Genomic DNA, 13,910 nt, shown 5'->3' with positions numbered 1-13,910 from the left:
TAATATCACATCAGGTAATATCTTCGTCGCAGGTATTACTTGATTTCAAATGTATCTTATTTGAGACTGAGAACAACCAGGAGGATACTTAGTTACGTGGCTGGCTAGCATCAGGCGTTAGCACCTCGCGTCTAATTGAGGATCTGCCAGACTATCTTCCTAGCTTTAGACTTCCACGAAACTATGTGTCTGCACCAAATCCGGTGTTGGCATTTCAGATGTCATTATAAGACAGTGGGAAAATGTAAGAACTGTGGAAACCCTTCCAGAGTCGACCTCTTCTGATGACTATAATAAATATTCATTAAATATATTAGCTGTTATGTCTGTATTATAAAATAATACGGTTTCTGTTATATCCAAAGCATTTAAAACAAAGTGGATTTATGAGTTACTTCTTATGAACGTGTATACATAATTATTATTTTGTTGAAACGCTTATTCTATCAGTAAGTTGCTAAAGAAGATTAATGACGATTTAACAACTTAGGCGAAGTTAGCGTAGAAACACATCCCTGTATTTAATCGTCGAAATTCCCGCCCAGTAGACGATTTTGATGTAAACCAGTGATTTTTAACAGTTTTAGCTCCGCGGATACTTTGGGACTTGAGTTGACTATTGCGTGATAACATGACAATTCCCTTCAAACACTCCACTCAATTCAATTTATATTTTTGATATTCCTAAAACGGAGTTTTTAAAACATTGTCATTTAGTGATTCTACATATTACGGTATAATATGACGAAACGACATTCTCTTGCAAAGTAAAAGAAAGATAAAAATCCACAGAAGGTTAACAAAGAATTTTATTCTTGAGCTGTAGCACTACTATAATGGACAATTATTTTGAAAAGTATATACTTTATGAGTAATGTTATAACTGTTTAATGGAATGATATAATATACCAATGCCGAAATGTCATATTGTTTTTTTAAGTACAATTAAAATGAATAATAATTACAAGATAAAAAGAACTTTTATATACAACGTTTTTAAATTATCTGCTGAATCATATAAACTTGACTTGACTAGCTTAAACGATCAAAAAAAAATTGGACTTTATAGACATAATACTGAAATGTCATTTTGATTTCCATAGTAACGCACGTATATATTAATAATTTAGTTGCTAGAACCCCAGACCGTGTTCATCACCGTGGCATCGTATTCTGATATATTCTAAAAGTTTCAAATGTCTAGCTAGTCGGGAAGTTAGTTAATAATCGATTGAAAGATTTGTACCGGACAAAGAACCACCGGATAAATAAGAATACGAGCTAAGAAAAACGTTGTAAAAAAGACTCTTACGTTAACAGCGTTTACAACAAATAATAAATTGCGGACATTGGTTAGGTAATTCGTAATTTTGAAATCTCTCAATAATTATATTGTCGAACAAGAACTTTTTGTCCACGTGTTAAAACAGTGAACTAACAACCTTTGCAGTTAATTGCGCTTCCGTTTCAAATGACGAACGCCTCTAAATTTATCATTACATTTTACGCTTCCGTGGTGTACGGATCTATCAATTTACGTCATTTTGTGCTTTTTATAATAAATATATATATAAAACAATCAGGAGTGATATTAAAATTATTATTAAAAACTTTTAGTTTATTGCGAAGAAGAAAAGAAGTCACATCTAAACAGAGAGTCGATACATTATTTTAACACGCGTTGCCGCCATGACAGGTACGTCACTGAGAAATCTTCCATATGCGACTAATGAGACTTCCGGTTATCGACGAGATGGTTTCATAATTATTAATATCAAATACAATTTGGGCTAGGTATTTTAATAATAACTATAACCGCTATTGTATAACGTGATAACCAATCGAGCTTAATAATTAACATAATATATGTAAAATTAAAATCATTTTTACTCATTTGCATGTACAAAAATGTTTGGAAGTTGTACATATATTTTTTTACGTTTTCACGAATTGTCTCATAATCTCAAATACGGCTCGCAGATCCAGGTTGTGAACCACCAATAAATGTGAGCATCTAAGATATAATTTCACGTTGAAGCATCAATCATGAATTAGCTGCAAAGACGCAAGTACTTAGTACCTACTATTATAAATAATGATAATAATATGAGGCAATAGTCAAATTAATATTAAGAAAATATTTTAATTAGTAGCTATTCTGTCTTTAATACAATTGATTATATTATTATGGAGTATTCATTAAAAATATTTTAATATTGATGTTGTTAATATTACGGGTGAAGTAAGATACTAATATATAAGAGGACTAGCGAAGATTTATCAACAACTCCAACCACAACCTTGTCGTATTAAATGACTACGTTGTAAAGAATTATTTTGTAATATATTATAATATTGACGATGGTACTTTTGTATTACGAGATTTCTCGCCGAATTAAACTGACATGGAGTATTATATTTGGGTGACTAAATAGTATCGTCAAAAGTTACCTTCCATTGTGTCAAGTGTAAAGTAGTGTTCAGCCTATCTTTGCTACCAGTGCTCACGTATGCGTGTGAAATATGCACTATTAATATAAGAGAAATACAAAAATTACCATTAACGAAACGTGGCACGGAATGTCGGATCGCTAAGCAGATGAAATGGCAATGCATTGAAATGTCGCTCGATGAATAGACAACCGCTAAATAAATAATGCTGTCATACAGTGGTACCCAACGGGCTCTAAACTAAACCTTCATAAGGACGCCGTTAAGCCCGCTGTAGGGGTCCCATCAAAACTGCCCGAACCAAAACCACCCGGACATTGCCACCAAAACAATTTAGAAATGATGCTATTTTAATTTTTACATAATTTATTATATTTTAGATACAGAAATAAAAAAAAAACCTAAATATATAAAAAATATTAAATTATTTATATATTCTAATATTCTAAATTATGAATACAAAGGCAGCAATTCTTGAAATTTTCATTTAAATTAATTTAGTAGGTACTAATGATTTTAAGATCTGAACTGATTTTAAGTTATTACTCTATTAACAGCTGCAACGTATTAAATCTCAAATTACACTGATTATCGTAACTATGTAAATTTCTATCGTTAAGCAATTCGAAAAACCAAAATAGCACTTATTTATATATATTTTAATTTTTTGCGGGCGGTATTGATGAACACTAGTATGGGCGCATTTGGTTTGGCGGCAATGTCTGGGCCGCAATTTCCGGGCGATTTTGTCGGGATGGTTGGATAGACGAGCTCACAAAGCTCGGTGGATTTACGTGGCAGCAAAGTACTAGAGACCGAAAAGAATCGAGAGGGCTAGGGAGGCCTACATATAGCCGAGGATCGATCCCGGCTGATGGTGATAACGATTACTTTGGGATGTTTAAATTTTTAAAGATAGTCTAATGAAAACTGGCGATATTCGAGAAATAGAGCTCAACTAAAGTTAATTTCGACGAAATGGCGTGTTTTTGTGTACTCCCCAAACCGGTGGAGAATTTTTAAGACTCATTTTTGAGGCTGTATGACACCTACCATCTGGCTGACTTTCTCTTAGGTATCCTTAAATACTGTTGATGAGAGATCTGCATTAAGCTACATATTTTTTCGACTTATACGCGGTGTAAATAGAATCTTTGCCATTCTTAGCAACTTGCACGTACAATGTACGTATTATATTTAACTGTATAATAGTTCACTGTGAGTAGTCATACCGGAAAGAAATGAACGTATAGCAATGAGATTTAAAAATGACATGTTAGTGGAGCATTGCAGACAGTAGGTAATCTTACTAAATTAATTAAATGATTATCTTCTGTATTTCCTAAAAAAAATATGTAAACATGAATTTGATAGTAATGGCCATTTGTTTCAAGACAAAAGCTCACGCTGAACTGTAATACGGCCAACCGCATACGTGTAATTTCAATTTAAGAAAAGTACTCATGGAATTAGAATCAAGAAAAAAAAAGAAATAGATGTTACCGACCTTGAAGCTAATATCCTCATCAGCTTGTTTATATCATGGTTTACAATCATCGGTAAACCCATACTCTATAATATATACCCTAGATAGTGTATACTGATGGTAAACAACAATGTATGCTTTGCATGTGTATGTATATAATTACAAACATGTTAATGAGCGCAATTTAATTAGCCTCGGTTACAAAAGCAACGTTAGCTAAATCTTACAACAATCACCATAATTGGTTTACTTCTAAGGTTCGATGTAATTAATAAATACGTACTACATACTGTTTTAGAATTTTATGTAAAATCAATTAACGTTCTACATGTTTATTATACTTTATCACATATTATTATTATTTACTTATATTAAACATTATTTGGAGCATCTTCTGCTTTATCCATTCCTATACATCGAATTAGAGAAGAAACCAGGAATGTGGATGTGATAAAAGACATTGTCACGTTGCAAATATACTTAATCAAAAAATCGGTACAGGGATTAGCAATAATTAGAAAAGACACATTATTGGTTTTCTTCTTTCTAATCTTTCACCAACTGCAACGCTGCGGCAGAAGAGAATGGCTCTAGATTTCTTTGACTCGCTCATTTAATCTCAGAAAATCACAGATAGACTGATCTCTTTAATACAGAGTTTACTTTGACAGTTACCGCTCGGATGGCAGCCAACTTTTGATTCAGTGTGATAAGTAGTTTAATTTGGAACTTTAATAGAATCAGTGAATATTTATTTATTTATTTATTTATTTATTTAGGAATACAAAACATTGTGGACATAACAAATCTAAATTCAAGACGTACACAACATGAGATTTACATTATAAGTCAAACATTACCCTCACAAGAGAGAAGAGAATATAGAAACAGAAATATATATATAATAATAATAATAACAAAAAAAATCAGAACATACTTAAATACAATTTAATACAGAAAAATATAATTTTTGAGAACGGAAAATATACAATTTTATACAGAAAAATACAGTTTCAAAAATAAAATGCAAAGTACATCATTGAAAATGTCTATGTCTTTAGGGAGCGCATTTACTAGTCTTGCACCCCTCGCTAATGGTGCCTGATAGGCTTGACACGAGGAAACGGTTCCAATCCAGAATAAATCATGACTGCGACCACGTAGGTAATTGACAGGCGCATGGAAATTCAAATTCATTAGGACACCAGGATTGGAAACCATCCCTCGCGATAACAGACAAAAGTGTTTCAACAGCAGAAGAGACCGACGAGATTCAAGAGAGTGAAAAGTAAGCATGCCTTGTAGAAAGGCAGTCGGAAAATAATCATCTGACGAATTATCGAAAGGAAAATAGTTAAATGTTTTAAAATAAAGACATCGAAGAAATTTCTTCTGGACGCGTTCTAAAATAAGCTTATAGGAAACCTCATAAGGACACCAGATAATCGACCCATATTCAAGAATGCTACGCACTAATGAGACGTAGAGTGTACGTAATACATTAGGATTCTTGAATGGTTTGGATTGTCGCATGATGAATCCTAGAAGCTTACTCGCACGTAGAGCCGTGGAAGTTATATGCGAGTGAAAGGATAATGAAGAATCAAAAATTATCCCAAGATCTTTTGCCTCAGATTGACGTTTTAAAGAATTTTTTGACATAATATAATTGTATTTAATCGGAGTTCTTGACCTAGAAAAAGTAATACAAAAGCATTTGTCAGTATTAAATTCTAATTTATTCTTTTTTGACCAACTTTCAATTGAACAGAGATTTCTCTGTAACATGCAACAGTCCAACTCATTGCGAATTGGTGCATATAATTTCAAATCATCCGCAAAAAGTAAAAATTCTACTCCATCCATGGCTTTAACTATATCATTGACAAATATGAGGAACATAATTGGTCCAAGATTTGATCCTTGGGGAACACCTGAAAGAGTTTGAAAGACTTCAGATGCACACCCAGCGTACTCGACACATTGACAACGATGTGAAAAATAAGATTTGAAAAAATTTACAAAATTAATAGATCCGCCTACTGCACTCAGTTTAGTTAAAAGAATATCATGATCAACTCGATCGAAAGCCTTTGACATATCCGTATAAATTGCATCAATTTGACAATGATTGTCTAGTGAACGAGATATGTATTCAGTGTACTCCATGAGGTTGGTAACTGTTGATCGAGTAGATCGAAAACCATGTTGAGCGTCAGTCAGCTGACCATCCACGTGTGTATATATATATTTATGTAAAATGGACTCAAATAGTTTGACCGGTGCAGAGATCAGTATCCATGTATCTATATTGTTTTTTTTTATAAATTATCTATATCTGCGAACATAGATCATGAGTTTCCATTATTAGAAAATACAAAGTCTCTACTTTTTTCATTTGTTTTAATTGGGTACCTAAATATGTGTTTTGTCTTTTAATAAATAGGAATTATTGTAAACTATTTGAATTACAGTGTTTTCTTTACATCTGTAGTATTTCATCATCTACATTATTTCGATCACACTTACTAATATATAAACTTACAAGTTTTTCTTATTTAATATATTTTATTTTCTAATGATATCTTTTTTTATATTATAATCTATAGATTTATGTCTCACTGATAGTCAAATCCACGCGACAGCGCAATCATACGTCTCGATTAGGGATTCCAATCCCGCGATCCCGAACTATTTTCTATACCTATGATTCCCGGGATTGGTAAACATAATCCCGAAACTTCCGGGATTGATTTTTTTTTATCAATTTTTATGGAAAATACAATCAAAACGAAAATATAGCAGAAAAAATACTTTTAATAACATATAACTACATTAGAAATAAACTGAGTTTGATTGAAGTTTGATTTATTACCCATGTGTTAATAATTCATTTTATTTTTTCACATAAATTAATAAAAATGAGAAAGATTGGAAAAAAAACAATGCTTCGCACTATCATGATATGAATTTGAGAAATAGAATAAATACATCAAGAAACATTTAGTTAGACGTTTCTACCAGAAAATGCTATTCTGGAGACCCACTAATCACAGGGGGAGTCACCGGATAATAAATAACCACTTTTTGCTGCCTTACGCAATCGTAACAACATCGGATAAACTAGAAAAACTATCACTTCATGTTAGCTTGTATTTATTGTCAACACAATATGTTATTTTTTATTTCAATTGAACTTGTATTTGTTATCTTTTCATAAATAAATAGGACTGTTTTATTCTCACATTATTATATACTCCATTAAACCTATGTATTAACGTGCACAATATTAACAATAAATGTGTTAAATTGTATAAATTATTTATTTATTAATTTTTGACCGATTTTATCAATGTTTTTTGTATATATAAAAATTTTATATTAACTATCAAAAAATGCCAATCCCGGGATCGTCAAATTGTAATTCCGAAATCCCGGTATCAAAAATTTGGCTCGGGATTGGATTCCCTAGTCTCGATATAGAGAGCCATTTAATTAATATAGCTTTAACAATTACTTATGCTTTACATTTCTTTTATTTTTATTCCCACATGAAACTCAAACTCATTACTGTGACAACATCCCATCCACTATATGGAATTATAATAGCACGATTATGCTTAAAATTATGTCATCCGGGATAGAATAGAATAGAATGGATAACGGAATGACGAAATGGAGTGAGATATATTTATATTTTTTTAACACAACAATAGACCATTAGGTCTAATGACAGTAGTTTAATCAGTAATATTATGTAAAAAAATCACAAACACCCATGCTTTGAAAAAATCACATATAATATGAATATATATTATTTTTATAATGCATAAGGTGGTTGGGAGGATTATTTGCATTGATGTGTGGCTAATTATCGAGTGCTTAAAGTCAGACAACGTTATCTACAAAAAAGTGTTTTTTTTTTTTTTTTAAGATAACGTTATTTTACATTTACGGCTACATGATAGTCAAACAACGTTATGTCAATCTTTTCTAATTTCTTATTAAATCGTCAGTAAAGTTTAACGCTAATTACATAAGTTATCCTTGTTTTCATATATTTTTTAAAACTATCCCTATAAATTTTAACATCATCATAAGCAAGATAAATGTACAATACACAATGAATTATAAAATATTAACATTAGGTTTTAAATAAACATTTCCCTTGTTAAGTTACAAGAATCTAAAATAACGATTTTTGGCTCTCCTGTAAAGTTGCACTTTTGTAGATAGTGTTGTTTGACACTAAGCCCTCGTTATATTCCTCCATTTATATCTTTAATTTTCTTTATCGCCAGAATTAAATATTTTGTGTAGTGTTCTTGTGTACTTCGTGAGGTTTTTGGAGGTTAATTTCATGGTTATGCTGTCTACACAGAGTCCTGAGATGAGAGTCCATCGCTCCCTTTCTAGTATAGGGCAGTTGTTTATGACATGGCACACAGTTTGAGATGTGTTGCCGTCACATGGACAACAGTCATCATCCCTCAATTTAAATCTTTTTAGATAGGCTCGCACCGCTCCATGGCCTGTTAGTATCTGTGTGAGTTCGTATGATATTTTTATGTTCCTGGAAAGAGTGATGGCAGAGTTTATGTTTGGAATAAATTTCTGCGTTATTAACCCTATGGCGGATGTTGTGTATCTGTGGTTCCATAGCTTTATTGTGTCTTCGTTTAGTTTTTTTACGTAACTTAGGGGGAAGTGTGTGTAGGTTGAAGATCTTTTATCTGTTGTGGCTTGTTTAGCATATTTATCAGCTTCCTCGTTTCCGGCTATCCCTGTGTGACTTTTATCCAGAAGCAGAAACATATGTATATGTATTATTGTAACCTCACCGGGAATCAAAAAAGGAGCCCCCGGAGGACAGGCCAGCGCAACTATTTGAGGGTAAGTAGAACTTGGAAATTTTAATGAATCGAATTAATACGAACCGTAGGAACTAGAACTAAAGTAATATAAAGACATGAAGATACTCCAACGATCCTTCAAACTGCGTACCTATGTGGCACCGAGGAAACTGCTGAAGATATGCTGGTCTATTTACTCGACTCACTTTGCGAACACCTGTATCACTGAATATATTATATTATATTCGAAACCAATGACGAGACCATCAAGATGGTCAAGGCATGCTTAGAAGTCTAGATGCATCTATTGCACGAACATGATAGGAGAAGATGTAAACATCGAAAATATTGCATATGTCATTACGGACATTCTGGCACATATCACAAGAAAAAGAAAATAATATATATTATTATGATTAAATAAAATATTTACATATTTTATAATTCTTATATTGATTCAATAAAATATATAAGTATACAAAAAAAAACTAGGCAATAATTTAAAAATAAATAATTACACAACTGTTTCCGTCCGGGATCGAACCGGAGACCTTGTGCGTGTAAAGCACACGTGATAACCACTACACTACGGAAACATGTATAATTAAGACAATAAGAATTGTGTAGAACAATTTTATTTAATTACTGGAAACAGAATTTTATTTTTTACAGTATCTACGGATGCACCGTAATACATTTATTCACGAATATATCGTCCCTTTAGAACATAAAAAGCCTAATTGATTGAGACCACTTAAATTTTTTTTTGTTATTAATTGGAAAACAGTAAATATAAGAATATTGATTTAAATATACGATAATGCCTTAGTTAAAAGCATTGTTTATGTAAGTATTAAGTTCTGTTAGGGACGTATTTCATTAGATAACGTCAGATAGGTTAATTATGTTCCAAAATGTTTGTAAGATTAAAGTTAAGCTTAGAATGATCCAAGCTGATAACTTTTTTATGTTCATAATTCAGATACGCTTGCTCTAACTCCATATTATAGAGAACCAAGAAAGCATTTTTTTAGTACAATAAAACTATTTTCACAAAATATCAGTTAGGCTTGTTCTATCCCTCTGGGGACGATATGTTTTAGCCATTTTTTTAATTCACTGAGTTCACGCACGAAACTAAAATATAATCAATAAAGGATCTAAACCAAATTTTGAATACCTTTCGTAAAAAATACAGATAATAGAATTTTATTTAAAATTTTCTTTACTTCCATGTTAGGATATTACTATTATATTACATTATTTTATAGCAACACAAAAAGCTTCGATTTTTTTGTCATAATTTAATGGTATTTATAGTAAAAAGAACATCGAGAAAAAACATAAAATCCTAATATCATATATCCAGTGTAAGGTAACGGTCCGTTATCCAATATATACATATGCTGCAACGGTTGTTGGATATTTTCATTGAAGAAAATGGTTAATATTATAACAAATATATTGTTTATTATATACCAATGTTTCCAAACCAGCGTGCTGTTACACAATATTGAAGAAAACATGTGTATTACAACTAACTAACTAAAAACAAAATGAAAATAGTATGTTATTATTTCAGGGAAATCTTTTTAATATAACTCTTAATAATCAATTGTGTATCATAATTTTTGTAAACATGTGCCTGCCAATTACCTAAGTGGTCGCAGCCATGATTTATTCTGGATCTGAACCGTTTCCTCGTGTCAAGCCTATCAGGCATCATTAGCGAGGGGTGCAAGATTAGTAAATGCGCTACCTAAAGACATAGACATTTTCAGTGATGTACTTTGCATTTTGTTTTTGAAACTTTATTTTTCTGTGTAAAATTGTATGTTTTTTGTTTTCAAAATTTTATTTTTCTGTATTAAATTGTACTTAAGTATGTTTTGATTTAATTTGTTTTTCTGTAATTATTATTATTATATTCTATATTTTAATATTTGTTTTAATGTAAATCTCATGTTGTGTATGTCTTGAATTTAGATTTGTTATGACCACAATGTTTTGTATTCTTAAATAAATAAATAAAAATATGTAAAGGGCCACTACTTATTTTAAAAAAAAACTCTACAGACAAAATTTCATTCAAACTACCCCCATAATTTCTACATTTATTAATAAATGAAATATACAATGATCTTCAAAAGTTTTTTCTAATAGTATTTAATTAATGAAAAATGACGGTCGTTGTTTATAGTCAGGTTAGCAAAGTTTTAGTAAAAATCAAACCTCTGTAGTTCACAAACATTAAAAAAAAAACTAAAACAAATATGGTAATGTAATAAAACAAAATTTAATATCCTTTTAATGACAATACAAATAAATAGATTAACACAGAAAGAATACATAAATAATTTATTGATTGAGTATGATGTATGTGTTGCATTATTTTACATTTTGCTCTCTCGTATACAATTTCTAATAAGTGACTCCCATCCTTTTATTTCAGACGTACATATATAAATTAGGAATATATTATTAGTTATGTTGTAATGTAGATAACAATTATTAATGATAGAAATTTACAATGAGGCATATCGTTTTACGATTTCCCAATCTACATTGGCCAGTTTTGAGTCATAAACGAATCGATTAAAACGTCCAAGTAGAACAAAGGACAGGTATATGTACTTCGGCTTGATTAAAGATATAGATGCTTCATAAGACTTAAGATCAAGAGATTTCAAAGTTGGAGTGAGTGACTGAGGGGCATTGTCAACAAGAGTAGGTAGTGGTACTTGTGTTTGAAAGTTGCCAGGATTTGACATCACTCTGAGCGAAGGATAAGTTTAAAGGGATGGAAAATTGTGAGTAGGGACTTTAAGGGACTATCAAAGTGGGTAGATTTATTGACAAGCTCTGTAATAAATAGATACAGCTTTTTGTGAGTAAAAGAAACATGTTTGCTTACGCCAAAATACAAGTTGGATTTTATTTTATATTATAATATTATTAAAAACATTCTTTTTATTTTATATAAATGGGTTAAGACTTTGTATTCACCAAATAAATTAGTGGTAAAAACCTACTAGGCGATCAATTAGAACCTACCGTAATAAAAATAAATTTCATACTACATTATATCGGTAACAGACTAACAGAGCCATCTAATTAATGTACTCGTACTTAAGGTAATATTGATAGCAACATATCGATGTAGATACAATTGCGCTGCGTGATAATAATATTTACGTAAATGTATCATGTTTATAGATTATCTTGACATCTACCGAAAATTTAACGCAACAGATCGAGAAAATGAAATAAATTTGAAAACTTTTCATTATCAGCCTTCACAAAAATAATTAAATAATATTACATAATAACACCATCTACGTTGACATTTTAGTACGTGCCTATTCATCAGTCGTAAGTTTATAATATTATTGTAATTAACTATTTTTTTTATTTAACGAATAATTCACAAGATTTAAGAATGTATCATTCTGACTATTGAAAAACACTTTCTGATAAAATATATTATAACCAATAGAAATAATCTTTTTTTAAAGAAATAGTTAATTATAAATTATGAGCTAGTTCAAGTAAGTTACATCATAAAAAATATTGGAGAAATCCACGACGTCAGTTAATAATTAAAGTAATAGGTATCTACTTTGATTTAATAAAACAAAAACCGATTACCAAAGTAGCTTGATTTAGAAGAGCGCTGATAAGTAGATATTAAAAAGACCAATAGTTAAAATTTGTCGAAATTAGTACGTCGCCTTGTAGCATACATGTAAATGCAACGGACGGGGCATAAACCCAGGAGATGCAGGGTTCAATTCCCTGCCGGGGTGGGTTACTTTTTTCAAAAAGATTTTTTCTATTGGTTATACCTAATATATTTTCTCAGAAAGTGTTTTTCAAAATGATGTTTGTTTTATATTATTTTTATTATGTTCTTCAATCTATATCTCTATCACTTTCAAGCCCCATACCTACGTGTGACTGTCAAGTATATTTTTTATGAACAATTATCCCCATACACAGAACAGATAATAAAAAGAATTCCGATAGGTTATAGGTACTACCAATACAGTAATTTTAGACGCAGGGTTTTTTTTCTTCTTCCTAGATGCCTTTATGGATACCTCGCATTTACTATCGAGGCTTTTTAAGAACTTTGGCACGCAAACTACTCTACTTGATGCTAGTCAAATGAAAATTGTGCCGGCTGAGAGAATATGCCTTATTGAAAACTGTTCTTCTACCCGCATCGGGATTGCTAATTTTAATTCGGCCAGGGCCTATGAAACCGCCTTGCAAAAACCCTGGAAAATTCTTAGTAGTGCAAGGCGGAGGTGATTCTGATGAATATTTTGTAGTATTCATTGGGAACTGAGGACTGCGATTTATAGTCGAGTTTTTTCCCGTGGTAAAAGAAATGTCGCATAAGACTGATATTCTAAGTATATACTTATCCTATCTTATATGATTGCAGTCACTGGATCTGAAAGGCATGAATCATTTTTAGATGTCACCATTTATTATGGGGTTTAAGTGTGTGAGTGTCCTATGAAAATGAACCACGCATTATAGACGTGCAATAGTGTGTGTAATATACCAAAATTAAATGAGCGTCAATGCATAAATCAAGAGCAGTTGTCAGTAATCGACGTATGACGTATTCTTGACACGTGTTTAAATTTCTCCCGTATTCTTCCTTACTCGATTTCGGTTGCCTGCTTCTCCTTATCCGTCGGGTATTTCAGTTCGCATTATTTCTGAGTTCCCTGTCCCCAAAACTCACTCTTCGCTACTAACATAAAGATATTGTTTTTATGACACGTGTTTTGCACACATACCTACCTTTGAATGTATGTAGGCTTATTATAATCTATGGAGAATAAAATAAATACTTTAGTGGGCGTAAAAATGAAAGTAAAGTGTTCTGGGAAAGGGATAGTAAGTTGGTATAATTATAACATAATTATATTATATTAAGTAGAGGGATTGAGACAGTTGAGAGGTGGGAGTAGTTCTCTTATCACTGTATAGAGCGTGGCCATAATATTATATCATGAGATAAAAATAAATACATTAGGTATATAAAAATCCAAATGTCCTGGTCTAATTCATGTACATTTGAGTCTGTTTAATAGTCCCCTCTG

At 31.4% G+C, this 13,910-nt stretch overlaps 1 non-coding gene across 1 annotated transcript; it reads right to left on the bottom strand.

Moving 5' to 3' along the window:
• Positions 1 to 9,313: 9,313 nt before the first annotated feature.
• Positions 9,314 to 9,386, bottom strand: TRNAV-UAC (transfer RNA valine (anticodon UAC)). The gene has a single exon. It is a non-coding gene; the product is annotated as a tRNA-Val (tRNA).
• Between the last annotated feature and the right edge of the window lie 4,524 nt (positions 9,387 to 13,910).

The sequence above is a fragment of the Rhyacophila brunnea genome, unplaced genomic scaffold (genome assembly GCF_057557595.1).
Source record: "Rhyacophila brunnea isolate RB1 unplaced genomic scaffold, BYU_Rbru_1.0 scaffold_22, whole genome shotgun sequence".
Taxonomy (NCBI): Eukaryota; Metazoa; Arthropoda; class Insecta; order Trichoptera; family Rhyacophilidae; genus Rhyacophila; species Rhyacophila brunnea.
Note: the sequence above shows the minus strand (reverse complement) of the source record. Positions and strands in the feature narration are given on the sequence as shown.